The following is a 19801-nucleotide window of genomic DNA, read 5'->3' on the forward strand; positions in this document are numbered from 1 at the left end:
CAGCATACCGCGTGTATTAGTCAGCTGGCATGGCCGCCTTCCATAATCTAATTTGTGAAACACTCTTACAACCATCTGCTGGCAGTGACTACGTTACCAGGATGTAGTAAGAAAGGTATGAATCCAATCTATCTAAAGCGGCTTGGGCTGTGGGCTCCCAGATCTGTATGGTGTACTCTCCTCAGTCACAATGTGATATCCAGCCAAAGAGACAGAGAGCCAGAGCAAGCAGCACAGCCAGCTGGGATTTCAAAGCTTCTTTTTGTCAGATGATCTCAGATCTGCTCTGAGAGAAGGGAGCTCTACTGATGGTGGGGATGGAATAGAGCGGACCACACATTAGTCTTCAGCTTTGATATTCTTCGGACATCCTATGTCAAGAACTGCTGGAAACTCACTCAAAATGAAATGTGTTGCTGGCTACAGGAAACGGAGGAAAGGGAAGATATGTCAAGGTTTAAAAGAGTGGGAATGCGGAGTCTACAACTGCAAAGCCAAGGGAATGAACTCTAGTCTAGAGTTGTTCTGTTCTCCCTCATTTTTAAGGCATGGGGTCAGCTTCAAGTGTGACCTCACTGTAACAACAGCACTCTCCATACATGGACAGAGCAGTTGTTACCTCATGTCACTACAGAGTCTTAGACATGACCCACTGTGTTATTACAACCCAATGACGAGCTCAGAAAAGTGGGGCCCAATGTTAGTCAGAGCACGCAGTATATTGAACAAAATAAAAAACAACATGCAACAATTTCAAAGATTTTGCTGAGTTACAGTTCATAGAAGGAAATAAGTCAAATGAAATAAATTCATTAGGTCCTAATCTATAGATTTCACATAACTGGGCAGGGGCGCAGCCATGGGTGGGCCTGGGAGGGCATAGGTCCACCCGCTTGAGAGCCAGGCCCACCTACTTGGGAGCCAGACCTAGCCAATCAGAATACGTTTTTCCCCACAAAATGGCATTATTACAGACAGAAATACTCCTTAGCACCCCCCCCGGTTGTGAGGCCATTCTCTAAAACGATGTTGGAGGCAGCTTATGGTAGAGAATAGAACATTCAATTCTGCACATTTTAGAGTAGCCTTTTATTGTCTCCCAGCACAAGGTGCATCTGTGTAATGATCATGCTGTTTAATCAACTTCTTGATATGCCTGACCTGTCAGGTGGATGGATTATCTTGGCAAAGGAGAAATGCTTACTAACAGGGATGTAAACAAATTTGTGAACACAATTTGAGAGAAATAAGCTTTCGGGGATCTTTTATTTCAGCTCATGAAACATGGGACCAACACTTTACATGTTGCGTTTATAGTTTTGTTCAGTATAGTAGCGAACACCAAAGACAGACACAAAACTGGCTTACTCATTCTCCAGAGGATAGATGTATCCTAGCCTGCTATCTACTAACGGGAATTTTCTCACACAGTTCTGAGCAATAGTTCGAAGGAGTTCCCACATATGCTGAGCACTTGTTGGCTGCTTTTCCTTCACTCTGCGGTCCAACTCATCCCAAACCATCTCAATTGGGTTGAGGTCGGGTGATTGTGGAGGCCAGGTCATCTGATGCAGTACTCCATCACTCTCCTTCTTGGTCAAATAGCACTTAAACAGCCTGGAGGTGTGTTGGGTCATTGTCCTGTTGAAAAACAAATGATAGTCCCACTAAGCGCAAACCAGATGGGATGGCGTATCACTGCAGAATGCTGTGGTAGCCATGCTGGTTAAGTGTGCCTTCAATTTTAAATAAATCACAGACAGTGTCATCAGTGTCACCAGCAAAACACCCCCACACCTCCTCCTCCATGCTTCACGGTGGGAACCACACATGCAGAGATTATTTGGACGCCGATTATGGCCGATTACACTGCAATCCACGAGGAGACTATGTGGCAGGCTGACCACTTGTTACGCGAGTGCAGCATCAAAAGGACCTTGTGGCTGCAAGGAGCCAAGGTAAGTTGCTAGCTAGCATTAAACTTATCATATAAAAAACAATTAATATTCACATAACTACACATGGCTGAAGATATTACTAGTTTAACTAGCTTGTCCTGCATTGCATATAATCAAAGCGGTGCCTGTTAATTTATCAACAAATCACAGCCTACTTCAACTTTGCCAAACGGATGATGATTTAACAAAAACACATTCGCAAAAAAAGCACAACTGTTGCACAAATGTGCCTAACCATAAACATCAATGCCATTCTTAAAATTAATACACAGAAGTATATATTTTTAAACATGCATATTTAGTTAAAATAAATGCATGTTAGCAGGCAATATTAACTAGAGAAATTGTGTCACTTCTCTTGCGTTCTGTGCAAGCAGAGTCAGGGTATATGCAGCAGTTTGGGCCGCCGGGCTCGTTGCGAACTGTGTGAAGACCATTTCTTCCTAACAAAGACCGTAATTAATTTGCCAGAATTTTACATAATAATGACATAACATTGAAGGTTGTGCAATGTAACAGCAATATTTAGACTTAGGGTTACCACCCGTTCGATAAAACGGTTCCATATTTCACTGAAAGAATAAACATTTTGTTTTAGAAATGATAGTTTCCTGATTTGACCATATTGATGACCAAAGGCTTATTTCTGAGTGTTTATTATAATTAAGTCTATGATTTGATAGGCCAGTCTGACTGAGCGGTGGTAGGCAGCAGCAGGCTCGTAAGCATTCATTCAAACAGCACTTTACTGCGTTTTCCAGCAACTCTTAGCAATGCTTGAAGCACAGCGCTGTTTATGACTTCAAGCCTATCAACTCCCGAGATTAGCCTGGCAATACTAAAGTGCCTATAAGAACATGCAATAGTCAAAGATATATGAAATACAAATGGTATAGAGAGAAATAGTTGACGCGTCATAATTTCTATAATAACTACAACCTAAAACTTCTTAACTGGGAATATTGAAAACTCATGTTAAAAGGAACCACCAGCTTTCATATGTTCTCATGTTCTGAGCAAGGAACTTAAAAGTTTGCTTTTTTACATGGCACATATTGCACTTTTCTTTCTTCTCCAACACTGTGTTTTTGCATTATTTAAACCAAATTGAACATGTGTCATTATTTATGAGACTAAATAGATTTTATTTATGTATTAAGTAAAAATAAGTGTTCATTGTTCATTCTGTATTGTTATAATTGTCATTATTACAAATATATATATAAAAATCGTCCGATTAATCGGTATCGGCTTTTTTTGTGTACTCCAATATACGGTATCTGCGTTGAAAAATCATAATCGGTCGACCTCTAGCAGAGATCATCCGTTCACCTACTCTGCGTCTCACAAAAACATGGAGGTTGGAACCAAAAATCTAAATTTGGACTCATCAGACCAAAGGACAGATTTCCACCGGTCTAATGTCCATTACTCGTGTTTTTTGGCCCAAGTAAGTCTCTTATTCTTATTGGTGTCTCTGGGTAACTCTAGGTCTTCCTTTCCTGTGGCAGTCCTCAAGAGAGCCAGTTTCATCATAGCACTTGATGGTTTTGGCGACTGCACTTGAAGAAACTTTCAAATTTCTTGACAATTTCCGGATAGACTGACCTTCATGTCTTAAAGGAATGGACTGTCGTTTCTCTTTGCTTATTTGAGCTGTTCTTGCCATAATATGGACTTAGTATTTTACCAAATAGGGCTCTTCTGTATACCACACATACCTTTTCACAACACAAATTATTGGCTCATACGCATTAAGAAAAGAAATTCCACAAATTAACTTTTAACAAGGCACACCTGTTAACTGAAATGCACTCCAGGTGACTACCTCATGAAGCTGGTTGAGAGAATGCCAAGAGTGTGCAAAGCTGTCATCAAAGCAAAGGCTGGCTACTTTGAAGAATCTCAAATATAAAATATATTTTTGATTTGTTTATTAACACTTTTTTTGGTTATTACATGATGCCATGTGTGTTATTTCATGGTTTTGATGTCTTCGCTATTATTCTACAATGTAGAAAATATATGTCTAACTGAGAGAGACTAATCCTCTCCCTTCATGGCGGTTCATGGCCATGAAGTGGTAAGGAAGTACGGTCCAGGAGACAACACAAGCCACCCTCAGAAAGAGGCAGAGGTTTGCTGTCTGCCGAGGTAGCCAGAGAGTGACTGAGGAAAGCTACATGATTAGAAGTAGATTCCTCTGGAAGCTTGGATGGAGGAGTAGTGTGAAGGCTGCATGATGTAATCCAGTAAACATTTCCACTCCGAGAAGCCCGGTCTGAGGTCTGGGTGCTGGAGCATGTCAGGACTTGAGGAACCTGGCAGGCGCTCAGCGGGAGTAGGAGACGACCGACCGTCCGTCTCCGTGTAGACCGCTATGGGTTCTCACAAGCACATTCCCATGTAAACAGATTACAATCCAAAGGGTTTGTACACACTATTGCAATTTTGTGGTGAAGGGAAGAATGGCACTCATTTTACTAGAGGTAGATCTAGATTTTGACCATGTCCGTGGGTAGAATCTCATTGCTGAACACTATATCCCCTGCTTTGGCTTCATTCTCCTAGCTGGACAGACATTGCTTAAACTTGGACACAAGCAATGCCATCTCACTTGGTGCTCTCCGCCATTTCAAATGAAAATAGTTTAGTCCAAGCACATCAGTCCTTGGATTATCTGACACGCACACATTTACTAAGGCTGAGAACAGTGTGCTCTAGAAAAAGTCTGTATGTGAACAACCGAACCAGATTGGTTTGGGATTTAATAGCCTGTTAAAATCCAAAAAAGAATCAATAAAACCGAAGCAGACAAAAGTCATTAAGGATAAAAAAGGCCTGGTTTTGGGGGTGTACAGTAATTAAGTGGAGAAATGTTAATAGAAAATGTAAATTGTAGAACGGCGGGAACACACTGATGCATCCCAGGCCTCAGTTGGACTCTGCAGTAGCGCTGCAGTGGTTTTGCTTGGCTTCTCCCCTCTCACTTCTTTTGTTCCATTTTCCTGTTGCCATGGAATAGTCCAGCTATTCAGAACAATGTTCCTTTCTCTGTTGCTGAAACCTAATCACTCAAGCACTGTCTTCCACACAAGATAGAGACTCTGGAAGCAATGGCTTTATTAACCTCCCAAAAAACACAGCTTGCTGTTATCACCAATCTCCAGTTACCATGTGAAACACCCATTTACCTTTATCTCTGTGTGCAGGCCTGGTGGTTGGCCAGGTAAGAGTTGCAATTTGTTCAATTCTGGAGGGCAAGGACAAGCAGATTCAGATCAGTCAAGCGCATAGTATTCTCTTTGACTACTGAGTTGAAAGCTTGGCAATTAATGTAGCATTTTATTTTTGGTAATTTTGTGCCACTAAATCTTTAATGGAGTGGCAGAAGCTGTGATGTGGCTTGGTAAACCGTAGGGCCATCTGCTTCATATTTTCTGTTTCTCCATGGCTTGTGAAAGCCTGTCTCCCAGCACGCCTGGCGTGACAATTACGCTTCATCCACCTTAAACCACCACAGAGGCCTGCCTGCTGCACACACACACACACACACACACACACACACACACACTTTCCCCCTCTCCCGTTATCCCTTCCCCCAAAAACATACCACTGTGGGAAATGAGTCAGCAGCTGGGAGGGAAGCTAACCAGAGAAACCCGCGCTACGCAAGGGTACCAAAGCGAGCGCAGAGCGCTGGATCGGGACGAGCACATAATGTAAGCAGCTCTACAAAGACAACAAATGAAAACATGCTGTGGGAGCAGGGCAGGGGCCTGGTGCAGATCATACAGTAATTAGGAAAAAAAGCATGCCGCCAAGTTATTCAGTCCTGAATAAACAGAGCACGGAATCGGTTCAATACTTCCTGCTAGCATGCTCTACAAAAAGATAGGACCAGATAAAAAAATATATATACATTGGTTCAACAACAAAAACATCTGTCAAATAGGCCTCCTTTTCAACTCTACCTTCGAAGAAATTAAACAATGAATCACTCGGGAAAAGCAAAGTGACTGACTGTTTAATTGCGAGAAAGAGGCCATACCCTAACCTTGTGTTTGGTGATGTGGAGTCAGATGGATAGAATGCGGCTGGGTTCCATTTTGGAATCATATTCAAAAGGAGCGTGGAGTAAAGACGGGTTGAACGGGTTTGCTTCTAAACGGCCCACAGACTCCGATTAACAGGCACCTCTCGTGTCCTGCTATGGACAGCTGTTAAAAACCCTCCGATACCACTTCGTCTTCTGTCAACCAGCTAAGGGAAAACAGATATTGATGTACTTACTTTTAAATCACACAATGAAATGCATTATGAGGCAATCACAATCAGCCCCAGACTAGTCGGAGTCTCCCTGTGCCAAAGAGCGAAAAGGCAGCTGTATTAGTATTCAGGTCCATCCCCCAGTCTCCAGCCCAGGTGTCTGGAGGGAGCACAGATCCTGGCAGGCCGGGCCTCCCTCTCCTCACCTCTCCTCTCTGGCTTCTCTGCTGGCTGGGTAAGGGGTGGAGTGCAATGTTCCCTCAAAATATTTTCGTCACTGAGCAAATTTCAGGTCTGCTGAGCGCAAACTTGAACATTATGAAAATTCTGTGCAACTTCCAGCGTGTGTTTACTGTGAACACTGAGGCTGTACCCGCTTTAAGTTACAGTTTAAGCAGTGGCCAACTAGGCTACTGTGGCTATTTGATCATAATGTAGACCTACCAGAGTGGCCGACCATCAAAAACAATGGAGAAAATGATGCATCCCACAACATTTTAAACATGGAAATAGCTGTTCTATCATTCAGCTTAAAGTAGCACAGAATGTGTTGAGTTCAACGTAGGCCTACATTCCATGAGACTTTTGAGAAGAAAAGAAAAACATGCAGGGCTTGACATTAACCTGTTTATCCACTTGTCCTTCAGACAAGGAGATGCCTGAAAATGTTTGTGTTGCTAGATGCAAGAAACCACTTTACAAAATAAAATAAATTATTATTCCCATACCATTATTACAGAGAATCAGACAAATTATGCTACCCTCTGCCTACTGGCTACTTTAAGCCAGTCTAAAAATACAACACTGCCCCTTTAAGACAAAAAAGCTCTTTACCTGACTCGCTTTTCAAAGATGTCTAGAGATGTACACATTTTGTGCTCTTGTAGGAAGCAATCACTCCCCTATTGCTGACTACAAAGTATCTATAACTGGGGTAATAACTCACTAACTAGCAAAATATATGAACAAAATGTCCACATGTGGCTACATGCAGCTCTTGCTTTGATCTCAAAACAAGCTCATCTCTATCACGACCACAGCTGTAAACACAGTCCAGTTCAAAGTAAATGGCACAGATCCATATATGGCAATGGTTGATTTGCATTTAGGCCTACTGCAGCTCTGATTGGTTATGCCGCACGGGTCTGTGTAAAGTACGGTCTGAGTCGTGCCCAATAAAATCCTACTCCGATTCGTTCTGCCTACAACAAACTCTCTTGCATAATTTGTTTTGTTTCGGTATGTCGTATTGAAAGTGGCTAATATTGCATCGATTCGCTCACAATTGCCACGGTAAAGGGAAACGTTGATAGTGTTAACAGGGAAAACTCGAGAAAGTTGATTGAAGTTCAATCTCGTTCCTCTCTCCGTGGGCTGATATTTCTTCTAAGCTTTGCGCCGCAGTCTCGGAGCTACTGCGCGCACAGCTTCAAGGGAACATTGGTGGAGTGTGTCAGACACATTCCTCTGGCAACCAAAGAGAACGAAACAGAAACAGGAAATTAAAGTATAACATTTTATGGAGGGGATGTACAGGAGTCGCCCTTCCTTGAGTGTCCATGACTAGAGTAGTGGGGCCGAATGGTATCTACGTTCACTTCTCTCCACTTTCCAGGATTCACACACAGGAAATCGAGCAGGACAAAGGGCATGTTACAACATAATTTTTTTTTTGGTAGAACGACTGATAAAGTCACTTCTGGTGACGTAAAAAAAAAAGTCAACTTAATTATGTTGACACCATCTGAGATATAACTGATTCATGTCTCTCATTAGCGCCAGTGCTCATTCTGTTTGCAACAAATATACATTGTAACTTGTCACTGATTTAAAGGGACAGTGCAATATTTTGTCAATCAAGCCCTTCGTATACTTACCCAGAGTCAGATTAACTCATTGATACAATTTGTCTCCACGTGCAGTTTGAATTAACTTCTTTGGGGTAGGGGGCAGTATTTTCACGTCCGGATGAAAAGCATGCCCAGAGTAAACGGCCTGCTACAAAGCCATAAAAGCTAGAATATGCATAGTATTAGTAGATTTGATAGAAAACACTCTGAAGTTTCTAAAACTGTTTGAATGATGTATGTGAGTATAACAGAACTCATCAGGCAGGCAAAAACCTGAGAAAAAATCCAACCAGGAAGTGCAAATCTGAGGTTGGTCGATTTTCAACTCCGCTCCTATTGAAGATACTGTGGGATATTGGTAATGTTGCACTTCCTAAGGCTTCCACTAGATGTCAACAGTCGTTAGAACCTTGTCTGATGCCTCTACTGTTTAGTGGGGCCGAAGGAGAGAGGAATGAGTCAGGTCTGCCATGACCTGAACATGCTTTGACCATGCGCGTTCACGTGAGAGCGAGCTCTGTTCCATCGCAATTCTGAAGACACAGGAATACTCCGGTTGGAACATTATTGAAGAATTATGTTAAAAACATCATAAAGACTGATTCAATACTTCGTTTGTCATGTTTTTTTACTTTTTTACTTTTCGTGCGTACTTTCCGCTGGACCTGCCCGCGCGTCGTGAGTTTGGAAAGTGTACTGAACGCTAGAACAACAAGGAGGAATTTGGACATAAATGATGGACATTATCGAACAAAACAAACATTTATTGTGGAACTGGGATTCCTGGGAGTGCATTCTGATGAAGATCARCAAAAGGTAAGTGAATGTTTATATTGTTACTTCTGACTTCTGTTGACTGCATAATATGGCGGCTATATTTGTGTCTTGAATGGGCTCTGAGCGCCGACTCAGATTATTGCATGGTTTGCTTTTTTCGTAAAGCTTTTTTGAAATCCGACACAGCGGTTGCATTAAGGAGAAGTGCATCTAAAATTCCATGCATAACAGTTGTATCTTTTAGTAATGTTTATTATGAGTATTCCTGTAAATTGATGTGGCTCTCTGCAAAATCAAAGGATGTTTTGTGACTTCTGAACGTAAGGCGCCAATGTAAACTCAGATTTTTGGATATAAATATGAACTTTACCGAACAAAACATACATGTGTTGTGTAACACGAAGTCCTATGAGTGTCATCTGATGAAGATCAAAGGTTAGTGATTCATTTTATCTATATTTCTGCTTTTTGTGAATCCTCTCTTTGGCTGGAAAAATGGCTGTGTTATTCTGTGAATAGGCACTCACCTAACATAATCGTTTGGTTTGCTTTCGTCGTAAAGATTTTTTGAAATCGGACACTGTGGCTGGATTTACAACAAGTGTATCTTTAAAATGGTGTAAAATACATGTATGTTTGAGGAATTTTAATTATGGGATTTCTGTTGTTTTGAATTTGGCGCCCTTCACTTTCACTGGCTGTTGAAGAGGTGGGACGCTAACGTCTCACGTACCCTAGAGAGGTTAAGGAAGTTAAAATTCGTTTTGTGAACCATTGCTAACTAGCGTTAGCGCTGCTCCCACAGACTTGCTAGCTGCTCGCATAGACTTCCAGTCATTGCGCTAATGCTCGTTAGCAACTTCCTACAAACTGTGCGCAGAGACATAAAAATGATACCCTGAATCAGATGAACTCATGGGTAAGTAGAAAAACAGCTTATTTGCTAAAATCTACATTTAAAAGTGCATCTGTTTTCGAGACCTCTCTGTTCCCATGCATCCCTATTGCCCATATAAAGGGATATCAACCAGACTTCTTTTTCTATGTCTTCCCTAAGGTGTCAACAGCCTTTAGACATAGTTTCAGGCTTTTATATTGAAGGATGAGCGTGAACGACCACAATGCGTAAGTGGATAGGTGGGGGCTCTTCGAGTGATTTTTGCACAAAAGTGAAAGGCAGCCATTGTTTCTCTCGGTCCTAGTGAAAAGCCAACTGTCCCGGTTGATATATTATCGAATAGATATTTGAAAAACACCCTGAAGATGYATTYTDAACAACGTTTGACYTGTTTCTGTGGACATTATGGATATAYTTTGGAWTTTTTTCCGSCGTTGTCGCGAACGCTCTTTCCGGTGGATTCCTGGGCATAACGCAGCAAACAAACGGAGGTATTTGGATATAAAAAATATCTTTATGGAACAAAATGAACATTTGCTGTCTAACTGGGAGTCTCGTGAGTGAAACCATCRGAAGATCATCAAAGGTAAACGATTAATTTGATTGCTTTTCTGATTTTCGTGACCAAGTTACCTGACGCTAGGTGTTCTTATTGTTTTGTCGAGCGATCGATAAATTTACACAAATGCAAGTATTGCTTGCGATGTAAAGCATAATTTCAAAATCTGAGACGACAGATGGATTAACAAAAGGCTAAGCTGTGTTTTGCAATATTGCACTTGTGATTTCATGAAATTATATTTTATTATATACCGTTCGCGCTAGGCTAAGCTATGCTAGTCAGCGTTTCTGATGACATTTATCCCGGATCCGGGATGGGTGGTTCAGAAAGGTTAACGTTGCAGTGACATCCATAACCTGAGCGGAAACCAGATTGCATACCAGAGAGAATACTATAGACATCAAGAAACTTGTCTAATCAACTGACTGGTTTTTTCCCAACACTTTTGATAAACAGGGTAAAATAGAAATAGGCCTATTAACAGTTAGGATCAGCTTGATATCCCCCTTTAAATAAAGGACGAACCGTGGCTGCCTTCCAAGCAATGGGAATCTCCCCAGAAAGGAGAGACCGGTTAAAAAAGGTCAGAGATAGGCTTGGCGATGATAGGGGCAGCAACCTTAAAGAAGAAAGGGTCTAAACGAGTGGGTTCCCGAGTGGCGCAGTGGTCTAAGACACTGCATCTCAGTGCAAGATGTGTCACTGCAGTACCTGGTTCGAATCCAGGCCGCTCCACAGGGCAGCGCACAATTGGCCCAGTGTCGTCTGGGTTTGGCCGGGGTAGGATGTCATTGTAAATAAGAATTTGTTCTTAACCTAGTTAAATAAAAAACATCTGACCCAGATGTTTTTTTGTGGTCAAGTTTAAGGAGCTCCTTTAGCACCTCGGACTCAGTGACCGCCTGCAGGGAGAAACTTTGTAGTGGGGCAGGGGAAAAAGAGGGAGAAGCGTCGGGGATAGTTGCATTAGAAGGGGTGGGAGATTAAATGTTGGACGGGCAAGGGGCATAGCTGAGTCAAATAGGAATCCTGACTTAATGAAGTGGTGATTAAAGAGCTCAGCCATGTGCTTCTTGTCAGTAACAACCACGTCATCAACATTAAGGGACATGGGCAGCTGTGAGGAGGAGGGTTTATTCTCCAGGTCTTTAACCCTTTCCAGAACTTCTTGGGGTTAGGACCCACAGAGAGAGAACTGCTCCTTAAAGTAACTAACTTTGGCCTTCCGGATAGCCTGAGTGCACTTATTTCTCATTTGCCTGAACGAGAGCCAGTCAGCCTGAGTTTGCATGTGCCGAGCATTTTCGTCAAATGCAATTGTTGAGGTGGAGTAACTCTGCCAGATCACGGTCGAACCAGGGGCTGAACATGTTTTTAATTGTAATTTTCTTTATGGAGGCGTATTTGTTAACAATACCACTGAAAATATTAAAAAAGAAGGTCCAAGTGTCTTAGACAGACAACAGTCTTTAAGCTGATTCTATACCATTTTACCAGTTCATTAAGTTTTTTAGCAAGTGTCTATGACAAATCAGGACAGGTCATTTCACTGAGCAGCCATTACAAACACAGGCTGTAAAATAGTGATCACTAAGGTCATTAGAGAAACCACTGGACTGATACCTATCAGAATTATTTGAGAGGATAACGTCGAGGAGAGTAGCCTTTTCTGGGTATTTGGAGTCATACCTTGTGGGATTGGTAATAATCTGAGAAAGATTTAGGGAGTCCCATTGCTTTAGGACTTGGTCAGGTGGTTTAAGCATGTCCCAGTTTAGGTCACCTAGCAGGACAAATTCAGTGTAAGGGGCCAGAAGACAGTAAGACAGTGTAAGGGGCCAGGAGAGATCTTAGGGCAGGTGGGGTACAGGCCGGTGGGGATGGAGGACGATAGCACCCAGCAACAGTCAACAAAGAACTACTTGAAAGTTTAATGCCTAGAACCAGAAAATCTAATTGTTTGGGGACAGTTCACCTGACAGAAGACTGAATCCAAACATTACACTGTTGATTTGAGAATTTTACATTTACTCTACTTTTCGCCGCATTTGTTGATAACAAAGTCAGAAAATATACTGGATACATTGAGTAAAATCATAAGAACATTCCTGAAAATGTGGTGTCGGTGCAACATAAGACAAAAAATGACAAGGCTTGACTGAGGTCTAACTGGTGTCTCCAAGTGGCCACACAACTTTTCAAAGTGTGCACAGTAATCTCAACGCACTTTTATGACTCAAAGAGTCGTCTTCAACTATAAGGTGCTTTTTTGAGCTCTCCTAGCTTCATTCTGTTCATAATAACCCAGGGTATAACGACATGTCATCTTGTAACTGTACATCAAACATAGTGATCCTAAACGTTGACACTGTACAGTGCCTTCAGAAAGCATTCATAACCCTTTACTTATTCCTCATTGTTACAGCCTGAATTCAAAATTGATGAAAGTTATGTTTTTCTCACCATCTACACACACACACAACACCCCATAACGACAAAGTGAAAATATGTTTTAATTTCTTTTTGCAAATGAAATACAGAGATATCTAATTTACATAAGGAGCCACACCCCTGAGTCAATACTTTGTAGAAGCACCATTGGCAGCAATTACAGCTGTGAGTCTTTCTGGGTACATCTGTAAGAGCTCTCCACAGCTGGATTGTGCAACATTTGCCAATTATTCTTTTCAAAAATGTTCAAGCTCTATCAAATCGGTTGTTGATCATTGCTAGACAACCATTTTCAGATATTGCTATAAATTTTCAAGTAGATTTAAGTCAATTCAAGATTTAACTCAGCCCCTCAGAAACATTCACTGTCTTCTTGTTGAGCAAATCCAGTGTAGATTTGGCCTTTTGTTTTAGATTATTGTCCTGCTGAAAGGTGAATTAATCTCCCAGTGTCTGGTGGAAAGCAGACATTTTATTTAATTCCGAAAAACTCCCCAGTCCTTAATGATTACAAGCATACCCATAACATGATGCAGCCACCACTAAGCTTGAAAATATGGATAGTCATATTCAGTAATGTGTTGTATTTGTCACACCTATTCCCGCTCTCCCTCTCTAGCGCTCGAGGGCGCCAGGCTGCCCTTCATTACGCACACATGTCACCAGCACTCATTGGACTCACCTGGACTCCCTTACTTTATTGATTGCCCCTCTATATCTGTCTGCTCCTCAGTTTGTTCCCCATGTCAGCATTCTCGTTTCCCCTGTCCGTATTCTGTTCTGTTTGTTGGTTATTAAATGTTCACTCCCTGTACCTGCTTCTCATCTCGGGCGTCTGTCCTTACAGAATGCTGACACCAATATGTGAAGCATCAGGGAGTTTTTGTTGGTGACGTCAGGTCCGGGTGCCGTCGCCGATGGAACTGGGGGTGCCTCAGTTGGCTCGTCGGGCTTCCACGCCTTAGCTGGCTCGAGCGGTTTACTTGCCTCGGTTGGCTCGGCAGGCGCCCATCCCACGTCATGCCTCAGCCAGTTCATCGGGCTCCACGACTCAACTGGCTCGTCGGGCTTCTATGCTTCAGCCAGGCCCGTCAGGCTCGCCCAGGTGAGACGCCGGGTGGGGGGGTACCGTCATGCCTGCTCCCGCTCTCCGGTGCCAGGCTGCCCTTCATTACGCACATCCGCGCTCATTAGACTCACATGGACTCCCTTACTTTGTTGATTGTCCCTCTATATCTGTCTGCTCCTCAGTTTGTTCCCGTGTCAGCATTATTGTCGTGGATGTTTCCCCTGTCTAGACACTGTCCGTATTCTGTTCCTGTCCGTTGGTTAAATGTTCACTCCCTGTACCAGCTTCTCGTCTCCAGCGTCTGACCTTACAGTATTGGATTTGCCACAAACATAGCACTTTGTATTCAGGACAAAAAGGTAATTGCTTTGCCACATTTACTGCAGTATTACTTTAGTGCCTTGTTGCAAACAGGATCCATATTTTTTCCTTCTTTCCACAATGTCAATTAGGTTAGTATTGTGGAGTAACTACAATATTGTTGATCCATACTCAGTTTTCTTCCATCACAGCCATTAAACTGTGTGTGTATACAATGTCTGTTTACTTGACCGAGTCAGTGAGTGGCGCTTCCTGTGACAGCGTGGCGGTGGGTGCAGGTGCACATGCTGGTTCCTGCTGCCATTTTCCTTTTCTCTGAAGATTAACTCATTCCCAACTCCAAAATGTCTACCCAGACTAACAGCAATGAGCAGCACAGTACAATAGTTTAGTCAGCCTCTCTGGACAGTGGACAAACTACAGTGTACTTACCTCTGTACTGCACACAGTATCTACAACAGGATAATAACACATCTGGAACTGGGGAGTGTTACCGCTCTCTACAATAATTCTACAACATGTGGTCATAGCATTGGTGTCAAGGTGAATGTGAATTTCAGCAGATACAGATTGCCGGGTGTGCTGTTTGTTAGACCTGTGGTCCACAGTTTGAACATAGCTCTGTGTGTCACACCACTCCATCATTTTCTTCAGATTAGGCCACACCTAGGAAACACAATTTCAACTGTACGGAGAACAGAGGAGTTAACCCTTTCCTTTCCTCTGCCTACGACACAATCAAACATTTCAAAAGCCCCTTGAAGTAGGGCTGGGCGACATGTCCTAAAAATCATATCCTAATTTATGGGTGATTCAAGATATCTAAATAAGCTTTGTTGCACAATTTAAAAAAAATAAGTCAATACACTGCATTTCAAACAGTCAGGTATAATCAAATCAATTCAGGGCTTGTAAAATTATGTCTAGGCTAAATAAGCCTTCCAAAACCATAAGACCCACTAATCGTTTTATTTGATCAAATAAGTTTAACCTGCTTTTTTTGCAATAATCACCAATCTGGCTTTCAAGTCTGTCTATGACAGGGTTTCAATTAGGAAAACGTGGCGCCGGAGATTTGACCAGCAGCATTTTAATTTACCGGACATTTGAGAAATTGTCCTCAGACAACAAGACGAGTAACGAACAGTCAAATCACTAGTCTATGTCAACCTACTATCCCCTATAGTAGAAAAGATGACCTATTCTATTGGTCAGCTTGTCGAGAAAGAAATAGCCTGTTCCAAACAGACTCTGGGACAGTTGTGAGATGATAGAGTCCAAATTCATACAACCAGTTACCTTAAAAAGCAATTAGTCTGATGCAACAGATGAGAATGTTTATGATTCTTGCGATACAGGCATTTGGAAGAGCGCCAAAACATGCATTCAAATTAATTCGATATATCACCCAGCCATTCTTTGAAGTAAGAATAAAAGCTACGCAATATGACATAAAATGCAAGAGATATCTTGAAGACAAAATGTGTGGAAAAGACTAAGGTATAACCCCAGTGTTTGTTGACCATTTATCATGAGGCCTGTACAGAAGGTTTTGAGACTGCTGCAGCAACAAGACTACTACTGACTCAGCTGCTATGGGAATGCAGTATATCGTATCCAACGCCTCATCTAGGTGCTCTGTTATCCAAATATTAACATGAAGATATTTCCCCCACCATTGCATTAATGCATTGACTGACTGAGGAACCTGTGGCAATACAGACATTTAGACTACAGTAAATCAAGGCGCAGAAGTGGTCTGCCTTATATTATCTGGCATACAAAAATATGACAGTGTGCACGTGTCAACAAGCCAGTGGGTAGTTTCCGGGTAGTATAGCAGGCAGTAAACAAAAAGGTCCAACGTAACTTTGACGTAATTGTCACCTAGTAATTAAGCCTAACCTTCAAATATCCATTATGGCACTTCAGGTTGGAATACTAAGCGTCTTTGTTTTTTTATTGTTAGTAATTTTTTTTCAACTTTACTCTCCACAATTTTGTGATTACAATCTGGTCTCATCGCTGCAACTCCATAACTGGCTGTGGAGAGGCGAAGGTGGAGTCATGTGTCCTCCACCACTGGTCAGAGGAAACACAGTTCAACTGATGACCGGGGGTCAGCCTGCAGGCGCCCGGCCCGACACAAGGAGTCGCTAGAGCGAGATGAGCCAAGTAAAGCACCCCTGGGCAAACCCTCCCCTAACCCGGACGACGCAGTGCCATTTGTGCGCCGCTCTCTGGGATTCCCAGTCACGGCCGGTTATGAACCCAGGCTGTAGTGATGCCGCAACACTGCGATGCAGTTTCTTAGACCGCTGCGCCACTCGGGAGGCCCGGAATACTCAGCTAATGATGGGTACAAAGCATCAACTTAAGTTGAGATTCCTTAAGTAAAGCACAACCTCTATTTTTAAAGATGCATCAAGCAGAACAAGCAGATTAAGTACAGAGCTAATGGGATAGGAGTACAGGTGTCTGAAAATCAGTCAACGAATTTAAAATCCATTCATTTGCGAAACAAACAGTAACTCTCCATATGTGCAACTGCAAACTGTCTTTTGAGCCTCGGTCAAGGGACATGTTCAGAATGGAAGTCTCCTGCAGCAGCTTGACAAAGAATACCTTTCTTCCTCAGACGACAGGTCCACTTGTACAGGCTCAGGTTGCACACAAAGGCCTAAATTCTGCTGCCGGCTGTAGCACAAAGCACTTCAACTCTCCTCTGATAGCAGGCAAGGGCTCCAGAGTGGCCCACCATGCCACGCCAGCCAGCTCAAACCAGCACACTGTCTGAGGCATTGTCGACTGAATACCCTAGTCAAGCACTACTAGTGAGGTAAACTAAAATCATTCTGTATTGTGCCACTAGAGGTGAGGACAGACTGGTGTTGAAAATGAAATGGAAAGACGCTACGGTTGAAAACCAAACTGTCAAATGCAAATCTTTCTGCTTTCCAGATAACTGGAAAAAGCCAAGTTGTGAGTAGACAGTCAATCCCCTTTTTCAACTGATATTCAAACACCAACAGCAAGAGCCAACCTGTCACTGAAATTACCCCTATTGTAAAAGGAGCGTGTCGTTTCTCCTGAGAGGCCTGTTTGAGAGGGAAAGAACACCGCTTACATAACTTTACTCTCTAGGCTAGTAAGGCTACAATTGTGGAAACAAATGGATAAGTAGTGTAACAGAAGCCATTCCTGCTTGCAATACCATCGTTGACGTTTAAAGGGAAGACCAGAGGAAGCGTTCCACTTTCGAGTCAACACATAGCAGGAGACGCATCTCATCCTTGTGTTGTTAAGAGATACTCCAGGGTGGAGTGTTTCCAGGAAGTGCATGCTTCAGGAAAACCTAAAGTGCCATGCCCACTTCAAACTGTCTGGAAGCAGTTCAAATCATGACTCATCTAAAATAGGACACCCACCATTTTACAGATGGCACCCTAAGGAGTATAGAAGGGAAAAAATGAAGGGTGCGAAAAAGATTGCAGAAAACAATCTTTCATTAATAACTAGTAAACACTTTGTCCCAGACACATGGCATGCTATCTACCTTCAGCCTGTTAGAATTGAGAAACAAGGAGGGAAGAATGATGAGCAGCACATGCCAGGGCAAGACTGAAACGAAGAATCCACCATTTCACAACCACAGGAAGAACACTGTCAACCAACAGATGTTACGTCACACTTACGACCTAGTCCTAACAAGGAGAAGCCCTTTAACCTTAGCGTTACCGGGACAAAAAGACTGGTGATCATAAATTGATTCATCGTTAGTACAGGAGTTTAGGAGTAATGCATTCTTCACTGAAACAGTGTTTGATAATGGAGTTTGCAATGGCTTGAATTTCTGAACGCATTTGTGTATCTCTCTTCACTCACACTGTTACTGAGCTCTATCAATATGTAAACTGCTCCTGTAACACAATGACGTGACGTGTAAAGCTAGGCTAATCTCTGCTATGTCGTCCCTAGGACAGATGCAGCACACTGTGTCGTCCTCCAGGTCAGCTACTGGCCGCCTCTCCCAGGACCCCCTCCCTAGGACCCCATGTCAGGCCAATTGGGGCCATCCACACCCTGAGATAACACACATTTGAGGCCCTGGATAAACATTGACCAGTATATAGGCTGTGGAATGCCCTGAAGTGATTTTCCCCCCCTGATCTGCCAAAATTGTTGATAAGCTGTGTTGATGGGAGACATCACCCAACACCCCCACGCCCAGCCCACTTCATTTTGACACCGTTCACAAATTAGTTTTAGGCCATATGGCCCAGCCCTATCTCAATATTTTTCAAACCTATGGGCAATTCCCAATTTTTATAAGCTTTTTTGTACAATTAAAGGTCAAATACACTGCATTTAAAAACAGTTAGCAATAATCTAATGAATTCGGAGCTTGTGAAATTAGGCCGAATGTACACTACGTTCAAAAGTTTGGGGGTTCGATTACAGGCTCAAAATAGCCAGAAACAAATAACTTTCTTCTGAAACTCGTCATTCTATTCTTGTTCTGAGAAATGACGGCTATTCCATGCGAGAAATTGCCAAGAAACGGAAGATCTCATACAACGCTGTGTACTACTCCCTTCACAAAACAGTGCTAACTGCCTCAGAATAGAAATAGTGGGAGGCCCCGGTGCACAACTGAGCAAGAAGACAAGTACATTAGTGTCTAGTTTGAGAAACAGACACCTCACAAGTCCTCAATTGGCAGCTTCATTAAATAGTACTTGGAATAGCTAACACAACGTGCCATTGGAACACAGGAGTGATGGTTTCTGATAATGGGCCTCTATACGCCCATGTAGATATTCCATTAGAAATCAGCCGTTTCCAGCTACAATAGTCATTTACAAAATTAACAACGTCTACACTGTATTTCAGATCAATTTGATGTTATTTTAAAATGGAGGGGGGAAAAGTGCTTTTCTTTTAAAAAAAAGGACATTTCTAAGTGACCCCAAATTTTTGGAACGGTAGTGTATGCATTCCACAACCATAAGACCCACTAATAATGTAATTATTTATCAAAATAGTTGTATCTACTTTTGTTTCTTCTTTTTCTCTCCAAACAATCACTGAATTAGCTATCAGGTTGGTCTATAAATAAAATGCCCCTTTTGTTAGAAATTTTACCGTTCACTAATAATGTAGCAGGCATTCTAGAGAATTAACACCAGTCTCATAAACAAGCCCGCGTGCTAGTGAGTAGCCAGCTAATATTTATATTTCGAGTTTGGCCAACTTGGATCTGAATTCAGCTAACAGTTGAATTGTTATGAACACACCCTTCTGTCTGTCTCCAACTGTTTGAACAGCATGCTAGCCTGTCCACTTTGTTCAAATGTTGAAATCAAGTGGCCTACCTTATTTCTAAAGAATGAGAACAAGTTGCCAATTCCTTACATAAATTGTTTTACACTTATTGCACATTTATAAAACACACTACACAGCTAGTATAACAATCTTTATTTGACAAAAAATCTGCTAGCGATACGTGGTACCATAATGCGCGCGCGACTAACTGAGCATTCATTTTCCAGAATGTTCATTGGTACATCTGTTTCAGTAGTGTCTGCTCTGTTCGAAATATGAGGAGTTGAAACATTTAAAAAAAGGGTATGGTTCGAAACTTCT

The 19801-nt window shown here is 42.2% G+C and overlaps 1 protein-coding gene across 1 annotated transcript in view; it reads right to left on the reverse strand.

The window, feature by feature from the left end:
* ppp1r9ala (protein phosphatase 1 regulatory subunit 9A-like A) overlaps positions 1-19801 on the reverse strand; it is a 41689-nt gene that overhangs the window by 16676 nt on the left and 5212 nt on the right. The window lies entirely within an intron of this gene.

This window comes from Salvelinus sp. IW2-2015, linkage group LG2 (assembly GCF_002910315.2).
Source record: "Salvelinus sp. IW2-2015 linkage group LG2, ASM291031v2, whole genome shotgun sequence".
Classification (NCBI taxonomy): Eukaryota; Metazoa; Chordata; class Actinopteri; order Salmoniformes; family Salmonidae; genus Salvelinus; species Salvelinus sp. IW2-2015.